The 22,160-nt window shown below is 46.5% G+C and overlaps 1 non-coding gene across 1 annotated transcript; it reads left to right on the forward strand.

The window, feature by feature from the left end:
• The first annotated feature begins 13,389 nt into the window (after positions 1–13,389).
• LOC127311000 (small nucleolar RNA Z247) lies at positions 13,390–13,528 on the forward strand. The gene has a single exon (XR_007857495.1). It is a non-coding gene; the product is annotated as a small nucleolar RNA Z247 (small nucleolar RNA).
• The last annotated feature ends 8,632 nt before the right edge of the window (positions 13,529–22,160 follow it).

Raw genomic sequence — 22,160 nt, forward strand, 5'->3', positions numbered from 1 at the left:
TTGTCTCCCATAAGCGCTTTTCTTTAACGCCTTTCAGCTAGGCGCAGAAAGTGTGTATCAAGTGTTATCAAGAGATGGTGTATCAACATTACCTTGGGCTTTACCCTTACCTTTCTTGTTCTTTTTCTTACTCTTTGATTTAGGGAATACATGTCTTCCCCCCGGTGTAGAGGTGAATTTCAGGGTGCCTTCTCCCATATCTATGACTGCTCCCAATAGTTTCAGCAGGGATCTTCCGAGTGTGATTTGTTCCGTTCCTACACATTCAATAACAAGATAATCAATGGATATTGTTCTTCCAAGAATGGTTGTATGCACACCTGCGGCTATTCCCTTAGGAATTATAACAGAGTTATCAATAAGAGTTATTTCTTCTCCTCCTTCAATGAATCCCCAAAGTTTCAAAGATTCATGAATACTCTTAGGCATAAGGCAAAATTCAGACATAATATCACAATTGGCATGAAGAGTTTGATCACCGATAACAATTTTAACAGTAGGATACCATAATGAAGGTTCAGAGTTCACTAAAACTTGTTCAAGACGGTTACGAACATAGTGATAGTTGTCATTTAAGCGAGATGCACTTGTCTCACGATTGTTTAATCTATTATAAATGCTAATAAGGGCTGAATCAAAGTTATTAGCTGAATCATGTGATGCAACCAACTTCTTTATGGCATTAAAAGCTTGATCCCCATTGCAATGAAGGAAATCTCCTCCCACTAAAGCATCCAAGGCATATCTATAGCGAATCATAAGACCAAAATAAAAATTACTAAAGAGCAAACTTAGAGTCATTTGAGGTTCAGCTTTACGATAAGAAGTAAAAATTCTGGACCAAGCATCTTTAAAACTCTCCTCATCCCCTTGTTTAAAAGTGAAGACTAATTCTTCAGGTGAAGAAGTAACAAGTGCAGAACTAGACATGGTAACAAATGCAAGTAACTAAATAAAATACAAGTAACTAATTTTTTTGTGTTTTTGATATAGAGTGCAAGCAAGACAGCAAATAAAGTAAAACTAGCAACTATTTTTTTTGTATTTTGATTTAGTGCAGCAAACAAAGTAGTAAATAAAATAAAGCAAGACAAAAACAAAGTAAAGAGATTGCGATGTGGAGACTCCCCTTGCAGCGTGTCTTGATCTCCCCGGCAACGGCGCCAGAAAAAGAGCTTGATACGCGTACAGCACGCGTCCGTTGGGAACCCCAAGAGGAAGGTGTGATGCGTACAACGGCAAGTTTTCCCTCAGTAAGAAACCAAGGTTTATCGAACCAGTAGGAGCCAAGAAGCACGTTGAATGTTGATGGCGGCGAGATGTAGTGCGGCGCAACACCAGGGATTCCGGCGCCAACGTGGAACCTGCACAACACAACCAAAGTACTTTGCCCCAACGAAAGCTTGATGAGGTTGTCAATCTCACCGGCTTGCTGTAACAAAGGATTAGATGTATAGTGTGGATGATGATTGTTTGCAGAGAACAGTAGAACAATTGCAGTAGATTGTATTTCAGATGTAAAGAATGGACCGGGGTCCACAGTTCACTAGAGGTGTCTCTCACATAAGATAAATAGCATGTTGGGTGAACAAATTATAGTTGGGCAATTGACAAATAGAGAGGGCATGGCCATGCACATACATGATATGATGAGTATTGTGAGATTTAATTGGGCATTACGACAAAGTACATAGACCGCTATCCAGCATGCATCTATGCCTAAAAAGTCCACCTTCAGGTTATCATCCGAACCCCTTCCAGTATTAAGTTGAAAACAACAGACAATTGCATTAAGTATGGTGCGTAATGTAATCAATAACTACATCCTCGGACATAGCATCAATGTTTTATCCCTAGTGGCAACAGTACATCCATAACCTTAGAGGTTTCTGTCACTCCCCCAGATTCACGGAGACATGAACCCACTATCGAGCATAAATACCCCCTCTTGGAGTTACTAGCAAAAACTTGGCCAGAGCCTCTACTAATAACGGAGAGCATGCAAGATCATAAACAACACATAGATATAAATTGATAATCAACATAACATAGTATTCTCTATTCATCGGATGCCAACAAACACAATATATAGCATTACAGATAGATGATCTTGATCATGTTCGGCAGCTCACAAGATCCGACAATGAAGCACATAAGGAGAAGACAACCATCTAGCTACTGCTATGGACCCATAGTCCAGGGGTAGACTACTCACTCATCACTCCGGAGGCGACCATGGCGGTGTAGAGTCCTCCGGGAGATGAATCCCCTCTCCGGCAGGGTGCCGGAGGCGATCTCCTGAATCCCCCGAGATGGGATTGGCAGCGGCGGTGTCTCTGGAAGGTTTTCCGTATCGTGGCTCTCGGTACTGGGGGTTTCGCAACGAAGGCTATTTGTAGGCGGAAGGGCAGGTCAGGGGGCCACACGAGGGGCCCAGATGACAGGGCCGCGCGGCCAAGACCTGGGCCGCGCCGCCCTACCATCTGGCCGCCTCGTGGCCCCACTTCGTTAGCTCTCCGGTCTTCTGGAAGCTTCGTGTGAAAATAGGCCCCTGGGCGTTGATTTCGTCCAATTCCGAGAATATTTCCTTACTAGGATTTCTGAAACCAAAAACAGCAGAAAACAGCAACTGGCTCTTCGGCATCTCGTTAATAGGTTAGTTCCAGAAAATGCATAAATATGATATAAAGTATGCATAAAACATGTAGATATCATCAATAATGTGGCATGGAACATAAGAAATTATCGATACGTCGGAGACGTATCAACCCCCTATACTTGTGGGTCATCACATCTCCCTCCACCTGCCGTCGAACTTGTCGTCCCTCCCGGCAGCGTGCGTCCGCGCGTCAGCCCAGCACTTGTCGAATGACGCCTGCATCCTCTCCGCGGGATGGCCCATCTTTTTGAGATCTTTCAGCTTCTTCTGACCGAGTTCCGGGCGGCCATCCGACGAGCCAGGCGCCAGAGTGTCGGGGTTGTACTGCTCGGTCTTGCTCTTGGCGAGGTTCTTGCGGGTTTCCGCCCACTTCTCGCACCTCTCGATGCGGGAGAAGACGTTCAGGAACTTGAACGTCAAGACGGTGTCATCATGGTACATGTCGAAAGCACGACGCATCCGGGGAAAAGAGGACAGCGAGATGGGTCAACTCACGGCGATCTCTACGCAGGTAGACACGGCGGGGACAGTGAACCTGGACGTTTGGCCGTAGGTGGCCTCTTGGAACATGGCAGGCGACGACAGCGAGAAGCTCGAAGGGGAGAAACTCGACGGGGAACTGCTTGTACCTTGCATTGGCCATTGGCCGGGGAACATGGTGGCGGCGCCGCCGCCGCGAGCATGGCCCATGCTCATGGCCATGGAGACCTTCCTCGCTTGTTCGTCCTGGGTGGCCATCGCCGCCCTCTTCGCGGCAAGTTTTTTCTCCCTCTCCGCCTTGCCACTTGTTTCGACCTAGCGCCGGAGCTCGTCGGCCGCCCACTGTGCGTTCGACATACCCGGCGGCTGCTCCTTCGGCGCCCGCGGCTTCCTCGCCTTTGGCGGCATGGTGGTGGACGAGGAGACGAGGAGGAGAATGGAGATGCCTATCCACAAATTTGGCGGAAGAGAATGGGGATATGCAAGAAAATTGGAGGGAAATCGACATGATTTGGCTTTCCTGTCACCGACCACGAGGGTCCACACCACGTTTCGCGTCAAATTCTTTCGTCCGGAGTCCCCGAGCGTGCCTCGGGGGACCGGGGATGGCGTGGGATCGCCGGATGGATGAAGGGCCAAATCCGGACGAAAACGAGGAACCGGGGGCACGACTAGGCCGAATTTCGCCGTCCGGATGGGAAAAACGTCGCTCGGGGGCCTGCTCAGGAAGAAGAGTGGAGATGCTCTAAGCAGGCTTCTAGATACCACCGAGTGATTCGAGCACGCGATGAAGCTGGCTGCGGTGTAGCAGCACTGCGGCAACAGGGATAAGTACGACTTCGCCGGCGACATTTATCAACAAACTGTATCAACAAATCGGACTTCCTCTGGATGCAGTACACACTATTCTTTGAGGGCATCTCCAGCGACCCAAACGATTTTGACCTGTTCGTTTCGGTTTACCCGGATAGATGAACAGCTCGTGTGCTTCAGCGGAGCTACGTAAACGAACTGATCCATCCTCCGCGATCCATTCGCGTCCCAAATTTGAGAAACCGATGCGTTGAGTCGGACGTTACGCGGAGCCGCGCTGGCCACGGGCCCACTTGGAAGCTACCCGATGGCAGAAAAGCTGACCGGCGGGAGTGTTTGCCACCTCTACACACACGCACCCACGATGAAGCTTCTGAAATGGCTGAAGAAATCCGCCAACGACCACGAGGCAAGATCCTCATTCGGCCGGCAGCGACGCTAGGATTCTCCTCATAGGCGGAACCCCCGCAGTCGCACATGTTCTCCGATCCACAGGCGTCGGCGTCGGCAGCGTAACCTCCTCGTCCGGACCAACCGGGCCGCAATAGGCGGTATGTAATAGTGCTGGAGGCGCAGTGGCGGTGGGCGCAGGACGACCCCTGCCGCCACCGCGACGTCTCCCTCCCGCACGAGTGACATTTGAACGGGGGAGGCTCCCTATTCCGCCACCTTCGGCGGGCTGGCAAGCCCTGCGCCAGGAGATGTGCCGCTGGATCGAGCGCCGTCCGCTGGCGATGCAGCACCAGGAGGTGTACCAGCGGGAGGATTTCTGGCACGCGTTCCTCGCCCGAGAGCACGAGGCGTGCTGGGTTATCCGCGATCACATGGATTTCATGCCCGACGATGACCCGCCCGGCAGCGAGAAAGAGGTCATCTACGACGAGGAGGAGGAAGAGGAGGACGAGGAAGAGGAAGAGGAGATGGGGGACATGCCTCCAGCCGATGTGAAGCCGGAGGATGTCGTCCCCGACAACTACGACTAGCACGCAACCGCAATGGCCGCTTCATTGGCCGACGAGGATGCCAAGTGGCCAGGGTATGAGGACTGATAACGCGTGAAGCACACGTCCGTTGGGAACCCCAAGAGGAAGGTGTGATGCGTACATCAGCAAGTTTTCCCTCAGTAAGAAACCAAGGTTATCGAACCAGTAGAAGATGAAGGCCACGTGAAGGTTGTTGGTGAAGGAGTGTAGTGCGGCGCAACACCAGGTATTTCAGCGCCAACGTGGAACCTGCACAACACAATCAAAATACTTTGCCCCAACTTAACAGTGAGGTTGTCAATCTCACCGGCTTGCTGTAAACAAATGACTAAACATATGGTGTGGAGAATGATGTTTGTTTGCAAAGAACAGCAGAGAACAATGATTGCAGTAGATTGTATTTCAGATGTAAAAGAATGAACCGGGATCCACAGTTCACTAGTGGTGTCTCTCCAATAAGATAAATAGCATGTTGGGTAAACAAATTACAGTTGGACAATTGACAAATAGAGAGGGCATAACAATGCACATACATATCATGATGACTAATATGAGATTTACTTAGGGCATTACGACAAAGAACATAGACCGCTATCCAGCATGCATCTATGCCTAAAAAGTCCACCTTCGGGTTGGCATCCGCACCCCTTCCAGTATTAAGTTGCAAATAACAGACAATTGCATTAAGTACTGTACGTAATGTAAACAATACAAATATCCTTAGACAAAGCATTGTGATTTTATCCCTAGTGGCAACAGCACATCCATAACCTTAGAACTTTCTGTCACTGTCCCAGATTCAATGGAGGCATGAACCCACTATCGAGCATAAATACTCTCTCTTGGAGTCACAAGTATCAACTTGGCCAGAGCCTCTACTAGCAACGGAGAGCATGCAAGATCATAAACAACACATATATGATAGATCAATAATCAACTTGATATAGTATTCCATATTCATCGGATCCCAACAAACACAACATGTAGCATTACAAATAGATGATCTTGATCATGATAGGCAGCTCACAAGATCTAAACATGATAGCACAAGAGGAGAAGACAACCATCTAGCTACTGCTATGGACCCATAGACCAAGGATGAACTACTCACGCATCAGTCCGGAGGCGGGCATGGTGATGTAGAGTCTTCCGGGTGATGATTCCCCTCTCCGGCAGGGTGCCGGAGGCGATCTCCTGAATCCCCCGAGATGGGATTGGCGGCGGCGTCTCTGGAACTTTTCTCGTATCGTGGCTCTCGGTAATAGGGTTTTCGCGACGGAGAGAATATATAGGCGAAGGGGCAGAGTCGGGGGACGCTCGAGGTGCCCACCCCATAGGGCGGCGCGCCCCCCTCCTGGTCGCGCCGCCAGGTGGTGTGGGGCCCCCTCGGCTCCTCTTCGTTTCCTCTTCGGACTTCTGGAAGGCTCCATGGAAAATAAGACCCTGGGCTTTTGTTTCATCAAATTCCGAGAATATTTCCCGTGTAAGATTTCTGAAACCAAAAACAGCAGAAAACAGGAACTGGCGCTTCAGCATCTTGTTAATAGGTTAGTGCCAGAAAATGCATAAAAATGATATAAAGTTTATATAAAACATGTGAGTATTGTCATAAAACTAGCATGGAACATAAGAAATTATAGATACGTTTGAGACGTATCAAGGACGTCGTCCAACTCTCGTCCATGGTGGCGGTGCACCTAGCCTCCTTGTCGTCGCCTCCTCCGCTGCCGCCGCACGCGCCAGCACAAGCGGCATCGGACGACCAGGAGGTTCCAACTCCTCCGCCAGCGGCACCACCGTTGTTCGCGCCTTCACAGTACGCGCCACCACCTCCGCATTACGAGCCACCGCCTCCGCATCACTCGCAGCTAGCGGAGATCACTGCTTGGGCACAGGAGGTGTGGGCGACCCCGCCCTTCATCGACCTGGGCTCCAACGATGAAGAAGACGACGACGCCTGAATTAGTTAAGATTTTATTTAAACTATGTAAAATATGTTTGAATCAATGAAATTTCTAACAAATTTTCGCGCGCTTTTTAAACTTCACGCCATTTTTTCCTCTCCTGCGCGCGGGCCAACTAGCCAGTGGACCGAATAGGTCGCGCCGGTACACGCGTTGTCCGAACAGGCTGGACTGCGCGATGCATCCTAAATCTACGACGGTCGTACCTACTCGTCGTGTCACGGCCTACTATGCTCGGGCTAATCGCAGTCGCACAGCCTACTACTAGCCGCCGGTGTGACATTAGGGGCTAGCACCGTCTTCAGAGCGCATCCGGGCGGCAACCGCCTTGCGCCGCTCGCTTCGCCGGATTTCCCTGGAGGCTTCCTCCTTCCACCGGTGGCGTTCGATGTCCTCTGCCAGAGAGGAGTCCCATTGGACGATTCTCTACGCCTCCGCCGTCGTCTCCTACGCCGCTACCTCCGCCGCCTTCACGCGCGCTAAGCGCGCTAGCTCCTCCGCCGCCTCCATGCGCGCCATCTCCTTCACCACGATTGTCGCCAGGTCGGCGCGGTAGCGGGCCCTATCCCTCGCGGCTGCCTCCACCGCCTCGTCCCTCGCCGTGATGGCCTCCTCTAGCTCGCGGTTCTCCCGGTCGATCCGCGTGTGGTCCCATCCCATCTACGCGACCGCCGCCAGGTCAGAGCGCACGTACGCCCGCCTCATGGAGAGCGCATCGCTGGGAGCTTGCGCCTCCGCCGCTAGAGTGTAATGGCGACCGACGTCATGAGGGAGGCTCTCGAACGACTAGAGCAGCGCCTGCTATTCGGCGCTTGCCCTCACCCTCCTCGTCATCTGGGAGGAAGCCGATGTCGTCGTCGACTGCGTGGATGACGGCACCAGCGGCCGGGGACACCCCGAGTTCTGCCTTTGCCTCCGTGAGCTCCTCCGCCTAGAGGTCGTCCATGGTCGCCGCCGCCTCCGCGTTGGCCTGCGCAGCCTCTGCTCCACCTCCGAGTCCGACTCCGCCGCTGGCGGCCGTCTGCTCCTCCATTAATGCCTCCGTCGTGTGGAGGGCGGCGAGGGACAGATCATCCGGGTAGGCACGGTGGGCCATCTCAACAAGGAGAGCCCAGGTGCGGTCGTGCTCGGCCATGGATGATTTCTTTTGTTATTGGGTTGAGGTGAGCCCTTCTCGCCCACCGGCGTCGACCATATATAGGCACGGCGGGGCGGGAAATACCAATCACGCGCAAGCCGCTTCCCGCGAGCATGAAACGGCGGCGAAATGCGCCAATCTATTGGCCACGCTCATGAACCACCGCACGCAAAAGGAAAGCGGTAATCATCGGCGGCAGGCCGCGACGGGGCGTTAAACCGCCATTACCGACCTTTACGCTGTCACAGAAAAAATGCATCGGCCAGCTGGGCATAGCTCGACGCAAATCGGTTACTACGATTATGTACAACCGATTTGGTGTCCGTAGACCGACGCAAACGGTTACGCACCGTTAGTTTTGACATCCTTTTGCGTCGTCCCGTCGAAGATTGCCTTGCTTAACAAGGGAACCACGAAGCACACAATCTATGAGCAGAGAAAGGAAAAGGCGATTTCTTGAACAAAAGCTGGATTTGTTTTTTCAGAAGTTTTAGCTCTGCACATCCATCGAAGGTTACGACGGCTGAGCCAGACCAGTCACCTGCGGGTGCCATTGCTGGTCATGTTGGTCCAGAACGACGTGAAGTATGTGTACCGACGTAACAACAGAACATGACCGTCCTAATAAATGCGCTAACATCTGGTTCAGGTCACTGTTCATTATGCGTTGTGCGCGGCCGAATACGGCAGGGAATACCCACTGCAATCGATCTGGAGCAGGCTGATTGGTCTAGCTATCGAGAGCACCTACTCCCGGGTGCCAATATGGATTTCCGGTTCAAAATAGCATTGTTTACAACTCACGCAACCTCGAAGATCGATACAATAATCAACCATCGTCGACAAAGACACATAAACACATATTATGACTACCCATCAACATAGCCTTCTAGTATGTCGCCAACCAGCCTGACACAAGATATCCTGAACGACCATCAGAAGACGTTTAAATCCAGAAACCATGGCATCCCGCTGCCCCTCCGGAGAGAGTAGAGCCCACAGCTGGACCCAGTGGAAAACCATATGGATAACCTGCAAGAAATGAAAAGAGGTTTTTTTATTAAAAATTATATCATTCCTGACCCTTCACCAACATAAAGCAGAAACCTCAATCCGGATAAAAGCCTTAGATTGTCTATCTACTCCATTTAACCAATTACCAAACATATTAGTAACATTGGTGGGAGGTGGAAGATCATATGTAAAGTTAACCGTACGCCATAAGAGTTTAGCTAAAGGGCATTCAATAAAAAGGTGTTGAATGTTCTCCTGTTCCCCACAGAAAACATATTTGGTACACCCATTCCAATGACGTTTAGCTAGATTGTCCTTAGTTAATAACATCTTATTACTCAAGAACCACATGAAAATCTTTATCATTAGCGGGATTTTAACCTTCCGTAGATATTTTCTGAGGAAAGGGGTATGATCACACATAAGATCTTCATACATCGATTTCACTGTAAACAAATCATTTGTTGTCAAATTCCAGACAAAACGATCATCCTCATCATTCAATTGTACCATCATAAGTCTCCAACATAATTGCAACCAGGAAGTCCATTTATTACCAACCAACACACGCCGGAATGTAATATTTAGAGGGGATTGGGCTAGCACCTGAGCCACTGTAACATTCTTATGGTGATTATATTATAGAGAGATGGATACTGTTGAGCCAGCGAAGTATTTCATAACCAGGTATCTTCCCAGAAGCGGGTACTCAACCCATTACCCAATTTGAAAAAACTCCTAGCAAAAAACTTCTGTTTGACCTCCATTAAACCTTTCCAGAAGGAGAAATCAGAATGTCTCGCTTGAACCTCTGATAACGTCTTCTGTCTTAGGTATTTATTATGCAGCAATTTCTGCCACACTCCGTCTTCATTAAGAAGCTTAAAAAGTCATTTACTCAATAAACATCTATTTTGATTTCGAGGACCTCAATGCCTAAACCCCCTTGATCTTTGGGTCTACAGACAATGTTCCACTTTGTAAGCCGGTATTTTCTTTTGTTTTTGCAGACTGCGAAAAGAACCTTGATCTATAGAAGTTCAAACGTTTTCTTACCCCAACATGTATTTGCAGGAAAGACAACATAAACATCGGTAAGCTAGTTAACACTGAATTTATAAGAACTAGCCTATCACCATAGGATAGTAACTTCCCTTTTCAACATCCTAATTTACTTTCAAACCGTATTTCTACCGGATACCAATCTGAATTTTTGAGTTTTTTTGTAATGAATTTGAATACCCAAGTATCTAAAGGGAAGTTGTCCAGCATCACATCCAAAGATCTGCTTATACTAGTCCTCCTCTTCCTTTGCCTTTCTAAAACAAAAAAATCTCACTTTTATGAAAGTTAATTTTGAGCCCCGATAACTCTTCAAAGAGACATAAAATTAATTTCATATTAACAGCTTTGTTGAAGTCATGTTCTAAAAAAAGGATAATATCATCAGCGTACTGTAGTATAGAGAGACCTCTCTCAACTAAATGAGAAATTAGCCCTCCTACATGACCATCATCTTTTGCTCTTTCAATTAAGATGGCAAGCATATCCACTACAATATTAAAAAGCATTGGAGATAGAGAATCTCTTTGTCTTAAACCGTTTTTTGTCTGGAAATAATGACCAATATCATCATTCACCTTCACCCCAACACTGCCTCCTTGAACAAATTGTTGCACTAATCTCCCCCATTCTGGAGCGAAGCCTTGCATTCGTAATGTTTGTTGTAAAAAAGGCCATTTCACCTTATCATAAGCTTTCTCGAAGTCGATTTTAAATAACACCCCATCCATCTTCTTAGTATGCAGTTCATGAATTGTTTCATGAAGTATTACTACCCCTTCCAAAATATTTCTTCCTGGTATAAATGTTGATTGGGTTGGTTTTATAACCCCCGGGGCAATCCCCGAGATGCGATTCGTACCAACTTTAGTGAATATCTTAAAACATACATTTAGTAAACAAATAGGTCTATATTGTTGTATTTAGTAAACATAGGTCTATATGGTTTCCTGAGTATGTACGTGCAAGTTAAGGGCCTGCCTGCTTGCTTGCTGTGTTCTTTCTATTCAACTGGTGTTGTGCGTGCAACAACTAGCCTGTCGGTTTACAAAGATCTCTATTGGTAGAGTAGTGCGCTTGTGAGCTGCGACATACTGTAAGTTGAATTTGAATGTGCCACCAGCCTTCTTACTTTTCACGTAAATTGCTACGAAGAAATAATATTTTTTTACAAGCCCACTTGTTAAGTACATACACATGTACTTTTCAACTGCATCATGTATGTCTTAGACGTCTTTCATCTACCCATTTTTCGTTAACCACCATGCAACCATATCTAGATATATTTCCTATTGTCTCCCCAAGCAAGTTTTCTATAAAACTCGCCCCATTTATCTTGTCCTCTCAAGATCTTACTAATATATGGACGGTAGTTTTGAAAAAGGTGATGACATTTATAAAATTCGGGGACATATAATTTTATTACCGTAAAACATATAATATAACTTAATAGATATAACTTTTTATAAGAATTTAATGAAGTTCCATATTTTTCTTAGTATGGTTTAGACTTAGACTAGCAATTGATTTTTAATTTGTATCAAAACTCCCCTTAGATTTTCATGTTCCCTTCATTGTGAAGTTTTGTGTTGACTAGATTAATTGTGAGGTGAACACTTATCCACACCTCGCCCCCACCACTTCTTTTCTCCCCAAAAGAGATGTGAGAAAAAAAAGTGTCGCCCATTCTCTTATTGAAGGGATCCTTATAAAGGGAGTTGGCCATCTTCAAGCGGTAATGAGGTAATGAGGTCTTCCGTGGTCGCCACCATTCTTCCCCACAATTTGACACAGAGATTGTTGTAGAGGCGCGACGGTCTTGTTGTTGTGATACCATCTACTCTAGCCGCTATGAGTCTCTCAGGGCCTTCCATCTCTTCGCCCTTTCTCCCATGTCTCATCTCATGTCTATTTGTTGAAAGTTGTTTCCTCCAGTACAACCTCCTCCCTTCAAACTCTAAATCAAATACAAAGACAGTAAGATCGCTCGATATCACTTATAATTAACGGTATGATGGTCTTTTAGAAAACTAAATGGGTATACATAGCCTTGTAAAAAAAACCGTATGTCTCAACTTATTTATAGTGATCAGCATACATATTTGTAGGAGTAGTATGTATGTATGCCACTGTCGGCTCATCGGCGGCAACTTTGTCGGACGGTGGCGGTCGTGGCCTATGGGTGGGCGGCACGACAAAGCGGTCCTTGCCCGCCACGACGCATTGTGAGCGGTGCTGGCCAAATGAGTAGGCGACAACGGGCCAATAGCGTGCTGGAAGGTTGGCGACGTGATGTGCGGCTGGACAGTCTTGCGGCATTTTTGCCGGATTGTCCGGTGCATTGGGAATGCATATGGTGTGCCGCCAGACAGTCTTGTGGCATTCTGGCAGGACAATCAAGTGAGTTGGGAATGTTAAATACGGTCTGTATAGGTGTGTATTATACATGTATTGTAACCTGTTGATGTCTATAAAAATAAAGCTGATCACGTGGTGGAGACACACCACGAAACCCTAAACATATTCTCAAACATGGTATCAGAGCCTTAGGTCTTGAGTTCAAATCCTGGCTTTCATATGGTTTTCGTAATTAAGCCTAAAAATTGTTGTTGCCCCCCTCTTTAACCACCGCTGTTTCGGTGTGCTCTTCTTCTTTCACGAGTGGGGGTGTTGTGAAATGTATATGTGGATTGCCCTTGGTATCAGAGCCGAGCCGATCTCGGCCCTCTCTCTTCAGCCGCCGCCGCCATGAGCTCCTCCGCTCAAACCTCCAAGGCCCTCGGCCCTCTCCTTGCACCGCCCAGTGCCACCACCACCGCCGCCGTCACCACCTCCGTTCCACCACCGGCAGTGCGCCTCAATCGGAGCAACTTCATGCTGTGGCGCACCCTCTCGCTCCCAAATCTCTCCGGGGCGGGACTTCACGGCTATCTCGATGGCACTACGGCTGCGCCGGCAAAGACCATTGTCGAAGGCACTAGTGACGCTACAGTCACCGTGGCAAACCCTGCCTACGCCACGTGGTGGACACAGGACCAGCGTGTCCTAGGGCTACTCCTCTCGTACATGGACGAAGACATCGCCTGCCAGATGATCGGCAGGACTACGACCGCCGAGGTGTGGGAAGCAGTCCACGCCATGTTTGGCGCCCAGAACCGTGCCAATATTCGGCACATCCGTTGGCAGATTCAATATCCGCGGAAGAACGACATGACCGCCGGCGAGTACATGAACAAGGTCAAGGTCCTGGCGGACACCATGGCCGCTGCCGGATCACCTCTCAAGGACGATGAGATCATCGACTACATGATCACAGGGTTGGGCTCCGACTTCAACCCCCTCGTGGCCTCCATGATCCGCGACAACCGCGCTGACTCTCTCGCGGACTTCTACTCGCATGTGCTCAGTTTTGAGTCTCTCTGTGCGGGTCAGACACAGACCGATGACTGGTACTCCTCTGCAAACGCAGTATCACGCCCTGGCTCCTTCCCCGCCACCGGCCAGCCGTCGCAGCAGCGTCCCTACGACAACAACCCTGGGCGCCCCAGCACCGGTCAAGGCGCTGGTGGTGATCGCCGCCAGAACAACGGCGGCAGCAACAACTACGGTGGGGGCGGGAACAACAACCGCTCCAACGACAATTACGGCGGGGGTGATCGCCGCCAGTACAACGGCAGCGGCAACGGCCGCAACAGCCGCAAGAAGCAGCGGCCACAATGTCAGTTGTTCTCCTACTGGGGGCATGAGGCGAGCAACTGCCGCAACCGCTTCAACCCTGAGTTTGCGCCTCCACGTCAGCGCTCCGGCAACTCGGCCTCCACCAGCTCCAGTGACTCCCACTAGCACATGGACACGGGGGCGATGGACCACCTGACCAGTCATCTCGAGCGCCTCCACATGGCCGAACGATACGGCGGAAAGGATCACGTGCAAGTAGCCAATGGTGCAGGTTTGTCAATTTCTCACATTGGTCATTCAACTTTAGCCGGTTCTTCCCTCCGTTTGAAAAATATCCTGCATGTTCCAAACATCCACAAAGATCTTCTTTCTGTATATCATCTAGTTTCCGATAATTATGTCTTTGTGGAATTTCACCGTGACTTCTTCTGTGTTAAGGACAAGGCCACGAGGAAACTTCTTCTTCTCGGTAGAAGTGAGGGCGGTCTCTACCCAGTTCCCTTTAGTCAAGCTTCGTCATCGTCATTTCGTCATGCTCTCTCCAGCACCAAGACCACATCCGCGCAATGGCATCAACGTTTAGGTCATTGATACGTCGCAAACATATCTATAATTTTTGATGTTCCATGCTTGTTTTACACCAATTACTATATGTTTTAAGGGACTAACCTATTAATAGTTGAAAAAGTGCACAAGTTGTTGGTTTCAACTTTGTTGTGCAGGAAATAGGCAAATGTGGAAGGAAATAGCTCATTATGGTGAAACTGGAATTTCTCGGAATCTGTCCCTGCTGAACACTTTTCAAAGATCGCTTTGAAACTCCATCGATACGACGTTCAATGGAAAAGTCGTAAACTACAAAGTTGTAGAGAATTTCAAACCAAACAATTTGGACATTTTATTCGTCCAGAAGGGACAACAGATGCATCCGGCAGAGCAGAATTACTGTGGAGGTTCGTGCAGTCTCGGGACTCCGAAAGTTGGTGACGTATTTGACACAAACTCTTTCCATACCTGGATATTTCGGCCCAGCCACGAGTTGTGAGGCTCATGAAGGACAGAGGGGAGTCCTAGGAAGGTTCTAGAGGTGCCCAAGAGCCCTTGGATCAAAGGGGCATCCAACCCATGCATCTCCAACACTATATATTGATGGGAAACCCTATTTTTGGAGGCCCCCAAGCATTGTCACGAAAATCCTCTTCCTTGGCAGCAGCCAAGGAGGGGGAAACACTCATCTACACAGCACCAACTCAAGGAAGAAGAAGGCTAAGGGGCGGTGCTCCCCCATGATGCCGGCGGCGGGGAAGGAGTCCCCCGCGCCGCTGCCGGCGCCGCCCACGCCTCCGCCTCCCGGCGCTCCTCGCTGAGCCCCTCTCCGACGTCTTCACTGCCATCTCCATCACCAAATCCTCATTGTATTCACTGGTCCATCCTCTCACAAACCTCTGTACCACCCTATGTAAACATGGTGTTTGATGCTATAAGTTATAATCCTATGATCTATGTCATGTTGCCATAGTTTATTTGTTTATTGATTGATTGGTTGTTTCTCTTTGGTTCATTAGAGTTGTATGTTGATATGTTACCGTCCTTGGTGCCCATTATATTTGTGCGCGCATGGATCAAGCATCATAGGGTTGGTAGTACTTGTATAATAGAAGGGGGAAGTTCTGCCGGAGTGACAGAAACCTGAGGACGCGAACCGGATAGTTGCATGTATGGGAGTAAGAGGACCATTTACTTAAGGCTATGGTTGGGGAAACCTTAATGATTGCTAGTATTTACGGATGTTTTCTAGCAAGCCAATCATATAGTACTTGTAATCCCGGAGGGAGAGCATGTATATTTAGCCTCTCCTACATAGAAAGCTGCATCGAAGACATTGAATCCAAGATCCTCACTAATTGATCTTGGACAAAGCCACCACTATTACCACCGCCTTTCCACACTCATGGTACTGTTAGGTTAGAGTATGCATATTGTTAGAGAAAAACATTGGGCCGCTAACCAAAGCCATGTTTACATGGTGGAAGTTTCAGCATGGACATTAAAACCGCAAAAATCTCTTATGAGAAATTTATGTTGCCAAAAGCTTTAAGCTTAAAGAGGAGTCCATTTGTTTGTTGTCCATGTTGTCCCGGTATGGATGTCTAAGTTGAGAATAATTAAAAGCGAGAAATCCAATGCGAACTTTCTCCTTAGACCTTTGTACAGGTGGCATGGAGGTACCTCTTTGTGAAACTTGGTTGAAACATATGTAATGCGATGATAATCCATGGAAATTCGAGCTAATTAGGACAAGGTGCGGACACTATTAGTATTCGATGCATGAGGCTTGCAACTTATAGCAAGTTTTATACATAACCTATATTACTTATTACTACCGTTGACACAATTGCCTCTCTTAAAATTTTATATCTCTATGTTTTCAAAATAAAAAGCTCTAGCACATGTTTAATCTCTGCTTCCCTCTGCGAAAGGCGATTCTTTTACTTTTATGTTGAGTCTTCATCTTCTAAGTTATATGCACCGTCTTATGAGAGCATAGTTGTCATTCTTAGTTCTATGTGCATGGTCCCAAAATTATTATTGATTGAATCATGAATGTGTTATTAATTCTTCTTAAATTATTTGTATCAAGTCGTCCTTTGAACTTTGAAGGTGCATGTCACCTCAAAAATTATTCTTTTTATCACTTACCTACTCGAGGACGAGCAGGAGTTAAGCTTGGGGATGTTGGTACGTCGCAAACGTATCTATAATTTTTGATGTTCCATGCTTGTTTCACACCAATTACTATATGTTTTAAGGGACTAACCTATTAATAGTTGAAAAAGTGCACAAGTTGTTGGTTTCAACTTTGTTGTGCAAAAAATAGGCAAATGTGGAAGGAAATAGCTCATTATGGTGAAACTGGAATTTCTCGAAATCTGTCCCTGCTGAACACTTTTCAAAGATCGCTCTGAAACTCCATCAACACGACGTCCAATGGAAAAGTCGTAAACTACAAAGTTGTAGAGAATTTCAAACCAAACAATTTGGACATTTTATTCGTCCAGAAGGGACAACAGATGCATCTGGCAGAGCAGAATTACTGCGGAGGTTCGTGCAGTCTCGGGACTCCGAAAGTTGGTGACGTATTTGACACAAACTCTTTCCATACCTGGATATTTCGGCCCAGCCACGAGTTGTGAGGCTCATGAAGGACAGAGGGGAGTCCTAGGAAGGTTCTAGAGGTGCCCAAGAGCCCTTGGATCAAAGGGGCATCCATCCCATGCATCTCCAACACTATATATTGATGGGAAACCCTGTTTTTGGAGGCCCCCAAGCATTGTCACGAAAATCCTCTTCCTTGGCAGCAGCCAAGGAGGGGGAAACACTCATCTACACAGCACCAACTCAAGGAAGAAGAAGGCTAAGGGGTGATGTCTACGCCCCCTCCTTTTCCTGTAGACAGTGTTGGGCCTCCAAGAGCAGAGGTTTGTAGAACAGCAGCAAGTTTTCCCTTAAGTGGATCACCCAAGGTTTATCGAACTCAGGGAGGAAGAGGTCAAAGATATCCCTCTCATGCAACCCTGCAACCACAAAGCAAGAAGTCTCTTGTGTCCCCAACACACCAAATAGGTGCACTAGTTTGGCGAAGAGATAGTGAAATACAGGTGGTATGAATATATATGAGCAGTAGCAACGGCACCAGAAAAGTGCTTTGCCCAGGACAGTAAACAAGCAGTAGTAACGCAGCAGTAGTAACGCAGTAAAACAGTAAACAAGCAGCGATAGCAGTATTTAGGAACAAGGCCTAGGGATTACACTTTCACTAGTGGACACTCTCAACTTTGATCACATAACAGAATAGATAAATGCATACTCTACACTCTTTTGTTGGATGATGAACACATTGCGTAGGATTACACGAACCCTCAATGCCGGAGTTAACAAGCTCCACAATTCAATGTTCATATTTAAATAACCTTAGAGTGCATGAAAGATCAATTCGACTAAACCAAGTACTAACATAGTATGCACACTGTCACCTTCACACTATGTAGGAGGAATAGATCACATCAATACCATTATAGCAATAGTTAACTTCATAATCTACAAGAGATCATAATCATAGTCTACGCCAAGTACTAACACGGATGCACACACTGTCACCATTACACCGTGCAGGAGGAATAAAACTACTTTAATAACATCACTAGAGTAGCACATAGATAAATTGTGATACAAAACACATTGCAATCATAAAGAGATATAAATAAGCACTTCACTATGCCATTCATAACAGTGAATAAATATTCTGTGAAATATAGCCTAAGAGACCCACACGGTGCACACACTGTCACCTTTACACACGTGGGACAAGGAGTCTCCGGAGATCACATAAGTAAAACTCACTTGACTAGCATAATGACATCTAGATTATAAGCATCATCATATGAATCTCAATCATGTAAGGCAGCTCATGAGATTATTGTATTGAAGTACATAGGAGAGAGATGAACCACATAGCTACCGGTACAGCCCCGAGCCTCGATGGAGAACTACTCCCTCTTCATGGGAGCAGCAGCGTTGATGAAGATGGCGGTGGTGTTGATGGAGGAGCCTTCCGGGGGCACTTCCCCGTTCCGGCGGCGTGCCGGAACAGAGACTCCTGTCCCCCAGATCTTGGCTTCACGATGGCGGCGGCTCTGGAAGGTTTCTCGTACCGTGGCTTTTTCGTATCGAGGTTTTAGGTCGAGGAGGCTTAAATAGGCGAAGAGGCGGCGTCAGAGGGTCGAAGGGGTGCCCACACTATAGGGGGGCGCGGGCCCCCCTGGCCGCGCCTGCCTAGGGTTTGGTGGGCCTGTGCCCCCTCTCTGGCGGTTCTCGTGTGTTCTGGATGCTTCCGGGCAAAATAGGAACCCTGGGCGTTGATTTCGTCCAATTCCGAGAATATTTCGTTACTAGGATTTCTGAAACCAAAAACAGCAGAAAACAGCAACTGGCACTTCGGCATCTTGTTAATAGGTTAGTTCCAGAAAACGCATAAATATGACATAAAATGTGCATATAACATGTAGATATCATCAATAATGTGGCATGGAACATAAGAAATTATCGATACGTCCGAGACGTATCAGCATCCCCAAGCTTAGTTTCTGCTCGTCCCGAGCAGGTAAACGATAACAAAGATAATTTCTGGAGTGACATGCCATCATAACCTTGATCATACTATTTGTAAGCATATGTAGTGAATGCAGCGATCAAAACAATGTTAATGACATGAGTAAACAATTGAATCATAAAGCAAAGACTTTTCATGAATAGTACTTAAAGACAAGCATCAATAAGTCTTGCATAAGAGTTAACTCATAAAGCAATAAATTCATAGTAGAGACATTGGAGCAACACAATGGAAGATGAAGTTTCAGCGGTTGCTTTCAACTTATAACATGTATATCTCATGGATATTTGTCAATGCAAAGTAATATAACAAGTGCAATATGCAAGTATGTAGGAATTAATGCACAGTTCACACAAGTGTTTGCTTCTAAGATAGAGAGAAATGGGTAAACTGACTCAACATAAAAGTAAAAGAATGGTCCTCCATAGAGGAAAAGCATCGATTGCTATATTTGTGCTAGAGCTTTTATTTTGAAAACATGAAACAATTTTGTCAACGGTAGTAATAAAGCATATGTATCATGTAGATTATATCTTACAAGTTGCAAGCCTCATGCATAGTATACTAATAGTGCCTGATGTCTACGTTCCCCCTCCTTTCCTGTAGACAGTGTTGGGCCTCCAAGAGCAGAGGTTTGTAGAACAGCAGCAAGTTTTCCCTTAAGTGAATCACCCAAGGTTTATCGAACTCAGGGAGGAAGAGGTCAAAGATATCCCTCTTATGCAACCCTGCAACCACAAAGCAAGAAGTCTCTTGTGTCCCCAACACACCTAATAGGTGCACTAGTTCGGCGAAGAGATAGTGAAATACAGGTGGTATGAATATATATGAGCAGTAGCAACGGTGCCAGGAAATAGCTTGATGGTGTGTAGTTGATGGTGGTAGTATTGCAGCAGTAGTAACACAGTAAAACGATGAAACAAGCAGTAGTAACTCAGCAGTATTTAGGAACAAGGCCTAGGGATTATACTTTCACTAGTGGACACTCTCAACATTGATCACATAACAGAATAGATAAATGCATACTCTACACTCTTGTTGGATGATGAACGCATTGCGTAGGATTACACGAACCCTCAATGCCGGAGTTAACAAGCTCCACAATTTGTTCATATTTAAGTAACCTTATAGTGTAAGATAGATCAACATAACCAGATAGATCACATCAATACCATCATAATGATAATTAACTCCATAATCTACAAGAGATCATGATCATAGCCTACGACAAGAACCACACGGTGCACACACTAGTCACCTTTACACACGTGCAGGAGGAATAGGACTACTTTAATAACATCACTAGAGTAGCACATAGATGAATTGTGATACAAAACTCATATGAATCTCAATCATGTAAAGCAGCTCATGAGATCATTGTATTGAAGTACATGGAGAGAGATTAACCACATAGCTACCGGTACAGCCCCGAGCCTCGATGGAGAACTACTCCCTCCTCATGGGAGCAGCAGCGGTGATGAAGATGGCGGTGGAGATGGCAGCGGTGTCGATGGAGAAGCCTTCCGGGGGCACTTCCCCGCTCCGGCAGCGTGCCGGAACAGAGACTCCTGTCCCCCAGATCTTGGCCTCGCGATGGCGGCGGCTCTGGAAGGTTTTTGTGGTTTTCGTCGAACGCATCAGGGTTTTCGATCCAGGGGCTTTATATAGGCGAAGAGGCGGCGCAGGAGGGCTGACAGGGGGGCCAGACTATAGGGTGGCGCGGCCCCCCCTCTGGCCGCGCCAGCCTATAGTTTGGTGGGCCTGTGGCCCCCCTCTGACCTCTCTGGTGTGTTCTGGATGCTTCCGGGGATTCTAAGATCTTTGGCGTTGATTTCGTCCGATTCCGAGAATATTTCGTTACTAGGATTTCTGAAACCAAAAACAGCGAGAAAACAGAGGCGGCACTTCGGCATCTTGTTAATAGGTTAGTTCCAGAAAATGCACGAATATGACATAAAGTGTGCATAAAACATGTAGATAACATCAATAATGTGGCATGGAACATAAGAAATTATCGATACGTCGGAGACGTATCAGCATCCCCAAGCTTAGTTCTGCTCGTCCCGAGCAGGTAAAACGATAACACGTATAATTTACGGAGTGACATGCCATCATAATCTTGATCATACTATTTGTAAAGCATATGTAGTGAATGCAGCGATCAAAACAATGTATATGACATGAGTAAACAACTGAATCATAAAGCAAAGACTTTTCATGAATAGCACTTCAAGACAAGCATCAATAAGTCTTGCATAAGAGTTAACTCATAAAGCAATAATTCAAAGTAAAGGTATTGAAGCAACACAAAAGAAGATTAAGTTTCAGCGGTTGCTTTCAACTTGTAACATGTATATCTCATGGATATTGTCAACATAGAGTAATATAATAAGTGCAATAAGCAAGTATGTAGGAATCAATGCATAGTTCACACAAGTGTTTGCTTCTTGAGGTGGAGAGAAATAGGTGAACTGACTCAACATTGAAAGTAAAAGAATGGTCCTCATAGAGGAAAAGCATCGATTGCTATATTTGTGCTAGAGCTTTGATTTTGAAAACATGAAACAATTTTGTCAACGGTAGTAATAAAGCATATGTATCATGTAAATTATATCTTACAAGTTGCAAGCCTCATGCATAGTATACTAATAGTGCCCGCACCTTGTCCTAATTAGCTTGGACTACCGGATCATCACAATGCATTGTTTTTACCAAGTGTCACAAAGGGGTACCTCTATGCACTTTGTACAAAGGTCTAAGGAGAAAGCTCGCATTGGATTTCTCGCTATTGATTATTCTTCAACTTAGACATCCATACCGGGACAACATAGACAACAGATAATGGACTCCTCTTTTATGCATAAGCATATAACAACAATTAATAATTTTCTCATTTGAGATTGAGGATATATGTCCAAAACTGAAACTTCCACCATGGATCATGGCTTTAGTTAGCGGCCCAATGTTCTTCTCTAACATATGCATGCTTAACCATAAGGTGGTAGATCGCTCTTACTTCAGACAAGACGAACATGCATAGCAACTCACATGATATTCAACAAAGAGTGGTTGATGGCGTCCCCAGTAAACATGGTTATCGCACAACAAGCAACTTAATAAGAGATAAAGTGCATAATTACATATTCAATACCACAATAGTTTTTAAGCTATTTGTCCCATGATCTATATATTGCAAAGG

The sequence above is a fragment of the Lolium perenne genome, chromosome 6 (assembly GCF_019359855.2).
Source record: "Lolium perenne isolate Kyuss_39 chromosome 6, Kyuss_2.0, whole genome shotgun sequence".
Taxonomy (NCBI): Eukaryota; Viridiplantae; Streptophyta; class Magnoliopsida; order Poales; family Poaceae; genus Lolium; species Lolium perenne.